We start from the raw sequence: 13725 nt of genomic DNA, 5'->3' as shown, positions 1-13725 counted from the left end.
TGGATATCTGAACATTCTGAAACTTTTGAGATGTAAAGGAGGTTATTTTTAAATTTTGTGGACCTTTATTCCCTCCTTGATGGATTCCACGATTCTTCTGTCTGAGAAAATCATCTGCCACTGGGAAAATAAATTTGAGATTCTGCCCCCTACATACCTGCCATCAATGTCTATCTTGGCGCTGGTTTTGAAAAATATTTCTACCCCTTCCTCCTTTGGGGTAGCTGCAGAATCTAGTCTTCCCCTTCCCTCTATACTGTGGAGGTTGGGTCTGTGGTCAACGAAAGGATTTTCGCCTGACAACTTTTGGCAAACGTAGTGATTTATTTTTATCAGATGCCTTTTATAATAGTTTGTCTAGAGCAGGCCCAAACACATTCAGCCTGAAAGGGAATGGCACAAAGTTTGTCTTTGGATAAGACATCCCCGTTCCACATTTTTAGCCAAAGTGCCTGTCTTGTGTTTGACAACACCACATCGAGGACCTAGCAGCTACCCTGACTGACTCTGCTCAGGCATCTGCTAGGAAGCTAGTAAATCTTCTCTAAAAGTGCCCATACGTAGGTGACTCTCGAAGTGATTCAATCATCTGAACATACATCTTGCCACGCAGGTGGATGCTACATTAGTTGTTACTGAGGCCGCCGATGCTTCCTAAGTTTTCTTCAAAAGGCTATCCATCTTCCGATCCATTGGATCTTTAAGTTGTGAAGAATCCTCAAATGGAAGAGTTGTTTTTCTAGTCACTTTAGCGATCTGGATATCAATCTTAGGAATTTTAGACCAAACCTTAGCTATGTCTTCTAATAGAAATCTTTCTTTTAGTTCGCCCGGAATACCCGAACACTTTTCTGGGAACTTCCATTCATCCAGAATCAAACTCTAGATATTGTCATGAACCAGGAGACACAAACTTCTTTTATTTCAATCCCCTCAAACATTTCATCTTGGACTGTTCGGGTCGTCTCTTCTTCCTCGACTTCCATTCTAATTCTTACGGTTGTTAGAAGAGTTCCTCCATGTCCTCAGCAGAAAAATAATATTTTTTGGCCCCTTCGTCAAAGTCGTCGGGCATAATTTCTCTTCCTCCAGCCTATCTTCAGGGATGGATGCATGGGCTTCTTCTGAGACTGAACTCTCCTCTGAACTAATCTTCCTCTTTTTGGTCACAGGAGGTGCTAAAGAACCCGATTGCGAGAAGGTGGCAAGGGAAGACTGAATTTCCCAACGTACCCTCCTCCTTAACTCCTATTAGAGACTGTTTTTCATCCCTTACAAACTTTTCTGTGCATTCCTGACATAGCTGGATGGGAACTTATTGCAAATGGTACGTCTATCTAGATTTAGCTCTCGTTTTTGGTTTGGGATCCTTGTCCCCCTAAAAGGCAAGGCGGCAGTAGTAACCATATCCTACTCCCAGAATGAGGCACCCATCTCAGGATTACTTACTGGGCCAGGGTTTGCGCTGGGCTCAGCAGATGCAGAGCAAAGAGAAGATGCACCCATCCAAGTAAATATGGGATCGGTCTTACCTTAAAGTGGCTTCTTGTTAGGGTCACTTATAGCGAACTGACAGTGACCCAGCAACCCCCACCCCCCAAGGCTGAAATACACCATACGTGGAGCGCAACCTGAAGCTGCACACTGTCAAAGAAGGAGGATCATTACTCAGAGGAGTTCTCAACAGGAGAACGAGGATTAAATATATATATGTATACCGTATATACTCGAGTATAAGCCGACCCGAATATAAGCAGAGCCACCTAATTTAACAAAAAACTGGGAAGCCTTATTGACTCAAGAATAAGCCTAGGGTGGGAAATGCAGCAGCTATGCATGGCTCTCCATCACTGCACACATGAAAAAAAATAAAACACATACTTCTACTCGCCTTCCTTCCCTCTGCTCCAGCGCTGTGTCCTGTTCTCCTGCCAGCAGCTGATCTCAGCATCTGAGCAGCGCATGACATCACTGCCACGCACCCTCAGACGCTGCAGGGATATTCACTTCTCTCCACGCCGGGGCTATGGGCGTGGAGAGGAGTGAATGTTCATTTACTTTAATAGCGCGAAGTCAGCAGAGGCCGCAGCTCCTGCTGCTGCTGCTCAGCGATCCTGTGTGCCCGCTACTTAAAGAGAATGAATATTCACTCCTCTCCACTCCCATGGGTGTGGAGAAGAGTCAATATTCATTTTCTTTAATAGCGGGCACAAATGGTAGCTGCAGCAGCTGGCTACTGCTTGTGCAACGCTCCTCCGCCGCCGCAACCCCCCCCCCCACCACCTTTCACAGCCAGTATATACTCGAGTATAAGCCGAGGGGAGCTTTTTCAGCATAAAAATTGTGCTGAAAAAGTCAGCTTATACTCGAGTTTACACGGTATATATTGAACACATCCCATATTTTCTAAGTAAATCTATTTCTAACGGTGCTATTGATATGAAATTCTCACCGGATGTCGCCAAAAACCCATCCAATCCACACAGGTGAAGAAATCAAACCATAGATGTCCATAAATTAGGTTATGTGTAATAATGAGAAATGACAAGGGAAAAGTATAGAACACATGAAGAAAAGCCACGAAAAGTCATGACACCAGCTAAAATCTATCAGTAATTAGAAAGCAATCCTGCCACTTAGTGACAAATAATATCAGCTGGTTGAACTGATGGACTATAAAAAGGTGTTTCATTACCAAGGTTCCACACAAGAAACACATCTCGTAATGGGTAAAACCAGTGAGCGGTCTCAATACCATCGGAAACCTTATTGTTGTAAAAAATATATTTTTTTACATATTACAAACACTGCTAAAAAGATACATTTAAAGGGATTTTATCATCACAGAATGACTGTTAAAATGAAGTACAGGTGCTAGGTGCACCATTGGCATGGTCAAACAATTAGCTACACCTTCCCACCTGCTTGTTTTCCATCTTAGGACAAGAAGCCAAAATAGAAGCTCCATTTGCATCATGGAGACAAGCACGTCCTCACGGTAGTACAGCTTGCCATTTTCTCCTGTCATGAGACGGAGGCTCAGGGCTTCCATTGACCTCATGTATAGCTCCGTGGCTGCGCTCATCTTCTGCTCAACATTCAGTCTCATGCTTATGACACGCCCCCTGGGCCGTGGGGTACTCAGTGCCGGGCCGGTCGTTGCTAGGGGAGATGTCACAGTGGGGGTGACCCAGTCTGTGACCCAAGGCGGTCAGTAAAAAGGGGATCTTTACAGGGGAATTAAAGTTCTTATATACAGTTCGTGACGACACCTGTGGTATGCGGCTAAAGGAAGCCGCCGCTGCGGAGCAGTCCTCTGGAGCTGGTGTAAATGCAGCAGAGTTGGTTTAGCTCTCCACAGGTGGAGCTTAGCTCCAGGGCAGTGTAGATGTTGCTGTTATGGAAGTAGCACTCGTGGTGCAGTGTAGTGCAGGGAGTGATGGCTCAGCAGTAATTCACAGAGACAGTGGGGTGCAGTCTTCCGAGTTTACTCACAGTTCTCTCTTTGCTCCTGGTTACAACTGCAGATCATAACTTCCCACGTCGTGCTGCGTTCACCAGGCAGGGGCTCAGCCAACCCTCAAGTACCTCTGGAGTACATAACAGGACCCCCTCCTGTGTTTTCCTTCTGGCTGTCTCCCTGCACCTCACACCTAGAGTCCCAATCCAATGACCGCGGACCTTGCCGGGCGACGTCTTCTGTCTCCTGGGTCCTCTATGACCACCTTCTTGGTGAGATAGATGTGGCTTGTGGCTTCAGTACCTGAAATACTGCAGCCTCCGGTTTCCTTGTTGAGGCTTAAAGAACTCTGCTAGTTTAGGGACCAGTCCCCTCTGTGCGACCTGACCCATCCAGCTCCTGACAGATTCGGGTGTACGGGTGGCCTCCAGCACTACCCGTACCCCTGGGGTCCCTTCCACGTTCCTGGAGCCTTTCTCCTGCTCCTCTCTCTCCCTTCAGTCTTGGGCCTCTCTGGCTAGGCCCTCCTCCTGAGCAGAGCTCCTACAGAGCTCCTGCTCCTCTCACTGTCTTCTCCTGACTGAACTCCTCTGACTGAACTCTCACACCCAAGATGGCTTCCCTCTTTATACTATTCCTAACAAGTGCTCCCCTGATTTACTTCCTCCACCCACACCCACTACATGGTTCCCCCTCTCTTGGTTCCCCTCACTCCAGCCAGGGACAGCGCTCAGCAGGGAGGCGACGCATCTTGCCCCTCCTGCTGGTCTGGAGTAGTGTAGTGTTGGATGCAGGTGTTAGGGTCCCGGGCAGTACTCCTTCCTTACCTGAGAGTGAGATACCACACCTCTGGGTGAGATGCAGCACCTCTGTGGCGACTGAACCCGCAGGGGCGCCACACTTAGATGTACACACAAGGCCAATTTAAAGAGTAAAAATGGATTTGCAGGTGTAAATGACATTAGTAGAGGCGTTATTGCGACCTCTGGGTGTAGTAAACATTTTTACCCCACAGGGTCGATGCTAGTACAGCCAATGATGTCAGCTATCTGCTGCCGATGGCACGGGCTCAGTTCCTGAGCATGCAAAATGATGATGTAAATAGATCTTGGACATTTTCTTTTAAGGGAATCCGTAACCAAGATTATGCAATCTAAACCGAAAGTAACATAATGTAGGCTTTTGCTACCCTATCTTAAGGCAGCATGATCTGGGGACAGAGACCCTGATTCCAGCGCTAGCTGGGTTACTTGCTGGGCTGCTTGCAATAGTTTCACAGTTTTATCAATCGGAGATTATCACTAGAGGACTGGAAAACCTGCTGTCATGTAGTTCAACCCCATTTCCACTACTGATTATGCCTATGAACAGTGCATGCAAAAGCTGTCAATCAGTGGTGTGGAAGGGGTTATATAGAGCTCAACATTCAGAGAATCGCTAGATCTGCAGCAGAGAAAACAGTGATTTTCATCAAAACTGCAGCAAACAGCCCAGTCAGTGACACAGCGCTGGACTCAGGATCTAAGACCCGGATCACGCTGATCTCAGATGGGGTAGTAAAAACCTGGTGAGTTAGACCTGACACTATAGTCAGGATACTTATTACACAAGGGCTCAGGTACCATTCACATGTGCATTCAAGTCTTTCGTGTACAGATGGTAGGCAAAAGTAAAATGGAGACATGTCCAAGTTTGTTCCGATTTGCAAACCAAAGTCGCCCATTCAAGTGAACAGGTCCATAAAATGCAAAGACGACTTAGGCTACGTTCACACAATGCGTATTTTTGCGCACGCTTTTTCAAAATACGCAAAGTGCCTTGTATCTGCCGGCAAAGTGAATGGGAAATTCACTTTGCCGTTCAGACACTGTGTAATTTTACGCAGCGCGAAAGAATAGCTGCGTAAAGAATTGACATGTCAATTCTTTACGCACCGCAGCCTGCGCTTTCTCCCATATTGTGCCCATTATAAGCGATGGAATTACGAAACGGTGTTCGCACACTGCGTAATTCCAGCGCTTTTTTACGGAGGTGCAGGAGAAATGAAGGATGTGACATCACACGGGGGCAGTCCTAAGGAAAACAGGAACCGGAAATCCCACTATTTTGGGATTCTTTGTTCCTGGTTCACCGCCGCAGCTCACGTGCGACAAGCATTGACACCTTAAACAGAATGTCCATCAATGCCGGTGTCCTCATCGAGGCGGTAAGTATATGTATGTGTAATGTATGTGTCTGTGTGTCGTGTGTGTACTGTCTGTGTCTATGTGTCGTGTGTGTGAGTGTCCCCCTAGCAGTGTATGTACAGACAGCTTCTGGCTGCAGTACATACACTGCTTAAGTTAAAAGAAAAAAACTATGGATACTCACCTATCCGATGGATGGGAGAGGCGTCCGCTCCGGTTGAAGGATGAAAAGCTGGATGGCAGCGCTCAGCTGCGATCCAGCCTGTCATCTCAATGCCATCCCAGCGTGGGAGAATTCTCCTGCTCAAGCGCAAGAGAATTTTCCCACGCTGTCAGTGAGGTGCATGAGGTGAGCTGAGTTCATTGAACATGCACTCGGCTCATCTGGATGCCGTCACAGCCAGACACTGAGGAGCGCAAGCATGCCTGCGCTTCTCAGTGTCTGCGGCATGGCAAGCTGGATGGCAGCTTTTGGCTGCGATTCAGCCTGTCATGTGAATGTAGCAGAGCTGGAGCAGTCCTGGGAACCATGGAAAGGTAAGGATAATGTTGGTTTATTATTTTACTTTTATTGCAGAAGACATTGGCTTCAGCTGGAATGGGTGTGATGGTAAGTATGGTTTAATTTAGAACAATAAAGAATTGTGTGTTTATTTCAATTAAAGGACTTTATTCTGGGTGTTGTGTTTTTTTTAAATACTTTACTAGAAATTCATGGTGGTCATGTCTAATATTGGCGTGACCCCATGAATTTCGGGCTTAGGGCCAGCTAATAATACCAAGCTGACCCTAACCCCTTTATTACCCAGTGAGCCACAGCACCAGGGCCCTGGATGAGTTGGGTACAGCGCCAGAAGTTGGCGCTTCTATGAACGCGCCATTTTCTAGGGTGGCTGCAGACTGCAATTTGCAGCACGGGGGGGGAGTCCCAGAAAGCTTGGGCCTCCCTGCGTGGCAGATTCCAGCCCCCAGCTGCCTAGTTGTACCTGGCTGGACACAAAAATAGGGCGAAGGCCCACGTATTTTTTTTTTACATTTATTTCATGAAATTCATGAAATAATAATAATAAAAAAAAGGGCTTCCCTATATTGTTGTGTCCGGCCAGGTACAAATAGGCAGCTGGTGGTTGGGGACAGCCTGTTCCTGCCTGCTGTACCTGGCTGGACACAAAAATAGGGCGAAGCCCCACGGCAATTTTTTTTTAAATTATTTCATGAAATTCATGAAATAATTTTAAAAAAAAAGGGCTTCCCTATATTGTTGTGTCCGGCCGGTCCGGTCCGGCGGCTTCTAGCATCTGCCGGTGAAGCGATCAGCTGACTGTCAGCTGACCGGCTTGTAAATCAGCTGATCGGTATACCGGCCTGGATGTGACTTACTGACCGATGCATCATAGGAGAAAAAGAGGGCGGAAGATTCCAAATACAGGAGGAGATCAATACAAAATAATGACGTCCAGTGGGGCGTGCAGTGAAGCAGCGAGGAGGGGACAATGGACCCTGGAGCCGCCTTTCCAGTCTCCTGACAGAACGACCGCCAGTAAGTTATGTCATTTTTCAACATCATTATAGGGTGGATTTACAGCAGAGAGGCATGATTAGGGAGCAGATAGGAAGGTGTAGGGACAGCTAGTGATAGGTCAGGAGGCTAGAATGTGGTGACAGGTTCCCTTTAAGTTTTGCCTGTCAGCTACAGTTTATCCCCTAACGTTTGCATACCTGTCCATGCACCTTGATATCACATCCGTAAGCATCCCTCTGTCACGAAACTTGTTAATGAGTAATATTGTTGGGAGATATATATTGCTCGATTACTTTTGTATGTATGTAAATACATTGACAAAACTCTCCCCCATTGGTTCTCACAATGTTAACCTCTATGTAAAATTATGGGAGGAAAGTGGATTGCCTGGAGGATAGTGGATACTCCTTTCAGTACACCAGTGCATAATCCTCCATTTTTGGGTGACTCAGGGAGGATTAGGGATGTAGTAATAAGGTGCACGGGCAGATAGTAATAGGTGTGGGTGGACAAACGGCATTTTTAATTCGCCCTGATGTGTGTGGATGGGAAATCTGTGTGTAATTTAAGTCCTTTTTTAAAAAAAAAAATAACTTTCCGATTCCCTGGTGTGGATAAATCCATAACGTAATTGTTAATGTTTTTCTTTTTTAGGTTCAACATTTTCCAGCGCTGTGGGATAAGGGGTCCAGGGACTTCTCCAACAAGATGGTCAAGGCTGCGTCCTGGAATAAAGTAATTCCGAGCCTCTACCCCCATTTTGAATCCTATTCAAAGGAGTTGCGGTCTGATATCAGTAAATGTTTTTTGATTTGGAGGTGTTTATTTTAATTTATTGTCTGTATACACTAGAATTGTATGCTAATGTATTTGATTTTTCCCATTCTAGAAACATCAGTGAAGAAACGGTGGAGGTCTGTGAAGGACCGATTCATGCGGGCCAAACAGGAAGTGCCAAGTGGCTCTAAGGCCTATGGGAATAATGTGAAATTTGACCAGGAGCTACAATTCTTGATGGGAAGTCTGCATTACCGTCCGTAAGTATCAATAAAGTTATTAACTTCTAATTTTAAGCGTTATCAAAATGACAAAAGACTAACATAATTGTTTTGATGTTTCCCTTTACAGAACCATTGGGAATGTACGGCCACTCCCAACGATGCCATCCTCTTCCTCTCCTGCTGCAGTGACTGCAACACCAACCGTGCCTGCGGTTATCCCCAGTGCTGTGCTGAGCACTACACCCCCAATGCCAGAATGCAACTCAACCTCGGTGACGATGACAACAGAGTGTCAATCACCGACTACTGACAGCACCCTCTCTCAAGTCCAGCCACCGAAAACCTGCCTGACTCTGAGGACCGTAGTGCTGCTAGACCTGTTGTGGTTGATTCGTCTAGCCCCTTGTCACCACCACGCAGAAAACAAGAAAAAATGTGGCAGCGCAGGAGGAGGAAAAGGTGTCTCTGGCACGGGCTATGGCCTTGATCCAACAACAGCCAGAGGATGATGAGTATAGAACCTTTGGGAGCTCGCTAGTCGGACGTGTAAGGAATTTAACCCCTGACAATAGAGAGTCCTGCATGTCATTTTTATCGATGGTGGTGACATACTATGCAGAATACCCTAACCGCAAGCCCTCCTTGACAAAAGTTGTGTCCTCATTAGAGGACTTGTGGCAGCCTGAGCCAGCAAGTTGTACTGCACCTACAGAAGCATTGAGATCTATGACATCTGTACCCAATGCTACTGCAGGTGCAAATGGTGCCAAAGTAGCAGCACAGTCTAGAGATCACTTTCCAGACTGGAGCTACTACTCCTACACACAAAGCCTTTTACATGACAATTAGGCAAGTCTTGCCTTTAAAGACAGTTTGTATGGTGTTACAATGCCATGATGTCCAAGTCCACTCCTCAGTTGCCGCCAAGAGGGCATGTTTCCGGCTTTGATTAGGGTTGCCCAAGTGCTGAATGACTCACCGTTAGTGGTGACGAGTAAAGGGCCTTGGGCAATACTAATGAAAGCTGGAAGCATACCCTCTTGGCGGCCATTGATGAGTGGCGTTGGACATCCATGTGGGTTTAAAATGTTCGCACCACTTTTTGGTGCTTTGCACTTTATGTTAACATGTTAAAGTTTACAAGAAAAAAATCAAACCAATTTATGTAGATGAAACGTTTTTTATAACATTTTTGAAAACCAGAAGAAATACTTTTGCAAGTAAAAACAGTTCCAGAAATATAAAAAATTTGAACTACAATGTTGTCTGCTTGTTCTCTTTGTCCACCGGGGCAAAATGCTGTATACTCCAGTGTATAATCTCTTCTCAGTAGAGAAGACAGGAAATGACATCAATGACACTTTTTTTTTCTCAACAAACTTTGTCTGTCTTTGTAGTGTACACTGCATGAAAAAACGCATGCGTAAAAAAACGCAGCAAAAAACAAACACAGTGTGTGAATGGAGGTGTTTTTTTTACCTGCGAAAAAAAAACACAGGTAAAAACTGCAGGAAAATACCCGTGCGTAAAAAAAAGCAGCAAATACGCAATGTGTGAACGTAGCCTTAGAGAAGCGGAAGCCGTCAGTGAAGCATTCGTGTGCTCTATGGTTTTCACATATTGCTTTGTACGATCAGCTTGGAAATGGATGAAACACGGATGGTAAAAAAATAAAACAAGACTCAGACCAAAAACGGATCCAACACACTGCATACGAATAATAAAAAATAACGTGTGAATTTGGTCTTATTCTGGGAGTGCGCAAAAAAAAAAATAATTCACAGCACTTACCACTTCTCTTTTACTCTGAGCACCACCAGTGGCGGACAACAAGCCTCAGCAAAGGCAATCAACTTGATAAGGTGTCGTGTAGATTAATTATCACCTAGAATGAAAGGTACAATTTTATTATGAATTATTTTTTACATTTTAGGAAAAAGTAAAATGATTAATTTACAGATGTCCATGTGACGGTCTCATCTGATCGCTGTACTTCTATTGCTTGGCCCGAGCTACAATTGTTGATAAGAAATAATTTAATAGCTAATAATTTTTTTTTTAATGTATGTTCCTAATATGATTTCTATTTACATTTATGATAAATTGAGCACAAAGTGTAAGAAGTTATTGTGTGAATATATAGCCAAACTTATGGGAAACACAAATCTTATCAGGATCCAAGTAATAGAAATCCTCTTACGGACAACCAGAAAATGCGGGCGTTGTGTTCGGGTTGTCATTAAGGTTCGGAAACCTTGATGTGGTTAAAATAATATGTCTATTTCTAGGGCGGCTTAGTTTGAAAGCTATACACTTGGAATTCTAGAGCAAAGGCAGAGCCACCACAAAAATCGCTGAGAAAGACGCTGGTGTAGACGTGGTAGTTTTCTTGAAGAATTTTTGCCTTGGAAAACTTAGCAGTAGAGATTAGTGAACTCGAACGTAAAAGTTAGCGTCCAGTGGTAAATGCCGAACATGGACTTTTCCCGGAAGTCCGTTGTAATGTTCGGAGTTCTGGGGAAAGAGAAAAAGAGAGCCAATTTTCCAGCTGGAAAGTTCGGATCCTCATTGTTTTCAATGAGGTTTGGGTTCAAGTTCGGGTAAAGTTCTAGTGCCCAAACTGAACTTTGGAATAAAGTTCCGGTAGGGTGCCAGAAGCAATATTTCCACTGGTCCGCTCATACCTATTTAGCATTTCCACCGATGTCTTAAAAGATGCATAGACCCCTAAGGGGCATTCCTCAATCATTTTAGGTAAAAGGGCAGAATATACCATGAGTGTATAAAGAAGCGATCCCCACCTTAGGCACTCCCATATTTTTTCAAACCCAAGATCTTCTGACCCACCTGGTGGCGTAGTAAAAAGAGATAGTGATTCCATTTGAAAATAAACTTGCCGTACCACTAGCCAGACAGGACCAAATGCTGCCATCTCAAAGCAGTTGTGGCATGTCGGTGGGCCAGCTATCCAAAAGGCAGACAAAACTTTCTGAAGCAGAACCACAAAAAATGAAAAAAGGACGATTTCAGCAGATGTGCAGAGCAGCAATATTCTCGCTCACTACCGTTGATGAAGTGAGCGGCTCTGGATGATGGAGGATAACTCCTTTAAGACCGTTTTCCAAATGTAAAAAAAATTGACAGAATTTTCTCTTGGAGTTCATGTTTATGGATTTTTTACCTTATTATCACCATTTACCACCACCATATATTTGAAGGGGATTTATCACCATGGATGGCATACAGGCACTTCTTTGATTTACCATGAATAAAGGGTTACATTTTATGACCAATTTTGATGGTGCATTCTTGTACTTGTGAAACCTTCAGGATTAGCACACCTACCAATTTTTTAAAGATGTCTGAGTTTTTCGGTGTTTGCTTAAAATCATCTTTTAAAAAAATTTAATAAAAAGTAACAATTTTTTATCAAGATATTTGTTGTATTTTGTTCCTGGCACATTTCTTTTTTCGGTTATCCAATTACCTCCGTGCCCTATGGGGAACTGTAACTTTACTGGGCTAATTACGATATTTTTTTTTTACTCTACGAGCTTGCAAATAAAAATAAGAAAGTGAGCCCTACTTCCTCCCAGGCCCTGCTGCTCCAAGAGTTGCCCAACACTGCCCTGATCATTGTCTGCGACAGTCATGTGCTGTAGTTATGTGACCAATCACTGAGTTCAGCGGGGATGACAATGCACGAGCCATTAAGATCACTGACTGGCTGCAGCGGTCACATGCTCTAGTGGGGATAACACCACTGAATCCTGCCAAAGGCTCACACTTGGACCCGAAACGTTGCCTAAAGCCCTTATTAGGCTATTAAATCACCATTTATTTTTCTAAAGAGGCGTGCTGTCTTCATTTTTTTTAATCTATATTGAGGATTGGTATATGCCTGGAAGACATGGCACCCATGTTTTTTCTTATTGCTTGCTAGCGCTGCTTTTTGCTCTTTTTTTCTATAGATATATATATTTATATATATATCACCAAAGCCCACAGCAAACTGCCCTGAACAAAATTTTTTAGGATATATTCCTAATTTTTTTCCCTACAATTCCCTCAATTTGTTAAACACAAAAGAAATAAAACAACAGTGTTTGCTGACTTGTACTTTGCACTTATTTGCCCACAATGCTGGAAAACCGCCACATGAAGTAACATTTGTTCTCACTTGTTTGTCAACCAGTAAGGCCTGGCAGACGGACCTGTTCTCCGCTTCAGCTGAATGTTGCAGGAGATCACACATCTGCCCCATACAGGCAGACCCCAGGTTATGAGCTAGATGCCGTCTGTAGCTTTGTTCATAACCCGGATATGTAGTTTTTTTTCCAATACTCACCTTACCGCTGACTGCCCTGCTGCTCGCCACCCACTCCACTTTTTCCACCGTCGCGCTGCCTCTCCGGCTTCTTCAATATAGACCAGGACCTTCTTGGGGCATCCATAACTCAGAGAGGTCACTGAGAGTCCATAAGATCATGATCTGATGGCACGCAGCGACCTCCGGTGCCTGGACGTGGCTGGAAGTGCAATGTGCGACGGACGGCGAGCAGCGGGGCGGTCTATGTGTTCTGTGTTTCATACGGATCTCCATAGAATCCAATGGTCGATTCTAAGCCGCAAAGCAGATGAAAAATAGAATTAGACTTACCAGTAATTTGGTTTCTAATAACCCTCCACGACAGCACCAAAGAAGGAGGATGTCACCCCACCCTAATAGGGACAGGAAACACAAAGGTCAATTAGCCCCTCCCTCATTCTCCATCCAGTGTTTTTATAAAGGACCACACGAGTATGGATGCTTCAAATTATAATTATTCTTCTTCAAATTAAATGATTTTTTGGCTAACCAAGCCAGGGAGCGAATTACCAGTGCTGTCGTGGAGGGTTATTAGAAACTATATTACTGGTAAGTCTAACTCTATTTTCTCCAATAACCCCGCACGACGGCACCAAAGGAGGAGTACCAAAGACTCATGTTTAGGGAGGGACAATGGCCTGAAGCACATTCCGCCCAAAGGCCAAGTCTTTAATGGACATTAAATTAAGCTTGTAATGCTTGGTGAAGGTGTGGACCGAGGACCATGTAGCTGATCTACATATCTGCTCGAGGGAAGCTTTAGCCTTCTCGGCCCAGGAGACAGACATGGCTCTAGTAGAGTGTGCTTTCAGTTTCTCTGGCGGTGAGAAATTTTGGATCTGATAGGATTCTACAAATTGCTTTCTTGATCCAAGTAGCGATGGTAACCTTTTGAGACTTTCTTTCCTCTGTTCTGACCTGATGACTGAATAAAGAGGTTCTGATCCTTCCTCCAGGCCTCTGTTTTTTTTTGGAGGTAGTGAAGAACGACCCACGTTACGTCCAAAGAATGGAATTCTTCTTCTTCTTTTATTTTTTTGGTTCTGACAGAAGGCGGGCAGGATTATCTCCTGTGATCTATGAAAGTCTGAGACCACTTTTGGTAAGAAGATGGGTCTAGTTGAAGAATAATCCTATCATCCAGAATTCTCAAATACGGGTCCATTCACTGAGAAGGCCAGGATTTC

At 44.5% G+C, this 13725-nt stretch overlaps 1 protein-coding gene across 1 annotated transcript in view; it reads right to left on the bottom strand.

The window, feature by feature from the left end:
* TDRD15 (tudor domain containing 15) overlaps positions 1-13725 on the bottom strand; it is an 81289-nt gene that overhangs the window by 44987 nt on the left and 22577 nt on the right. The window contains exon 3 of the mRNA XM_073674050.1: positions 9961-10054. The gene's annotated coding sequence lies outside the window, so the exon portion shown is untranslated. The remainder of the gene's footprint in view (positions 1-9960; positions 10055-13725) is intronic.

This window comes from Phyllobates terribilis, unplaced genomic scaffold (genome assembly GCF_046119375.1).
Source record: "Phyllobates terribilis strain yellow unplaced genomic scaffold, ASM4611937v1 Scaffold_3__8_contigs__length_932513732, whole genome shotgun sequence".
NCBI lineage: Eukaryota > Metazoa > Chordata > Amphibia > Anura > Dendrobatidae > Phyllobates > Phyllobates terribilis.
Note: the sequence above shows the minus strand (reverse complement) of the source record. Positions and strands in the feature narration are given on the sequence as shown.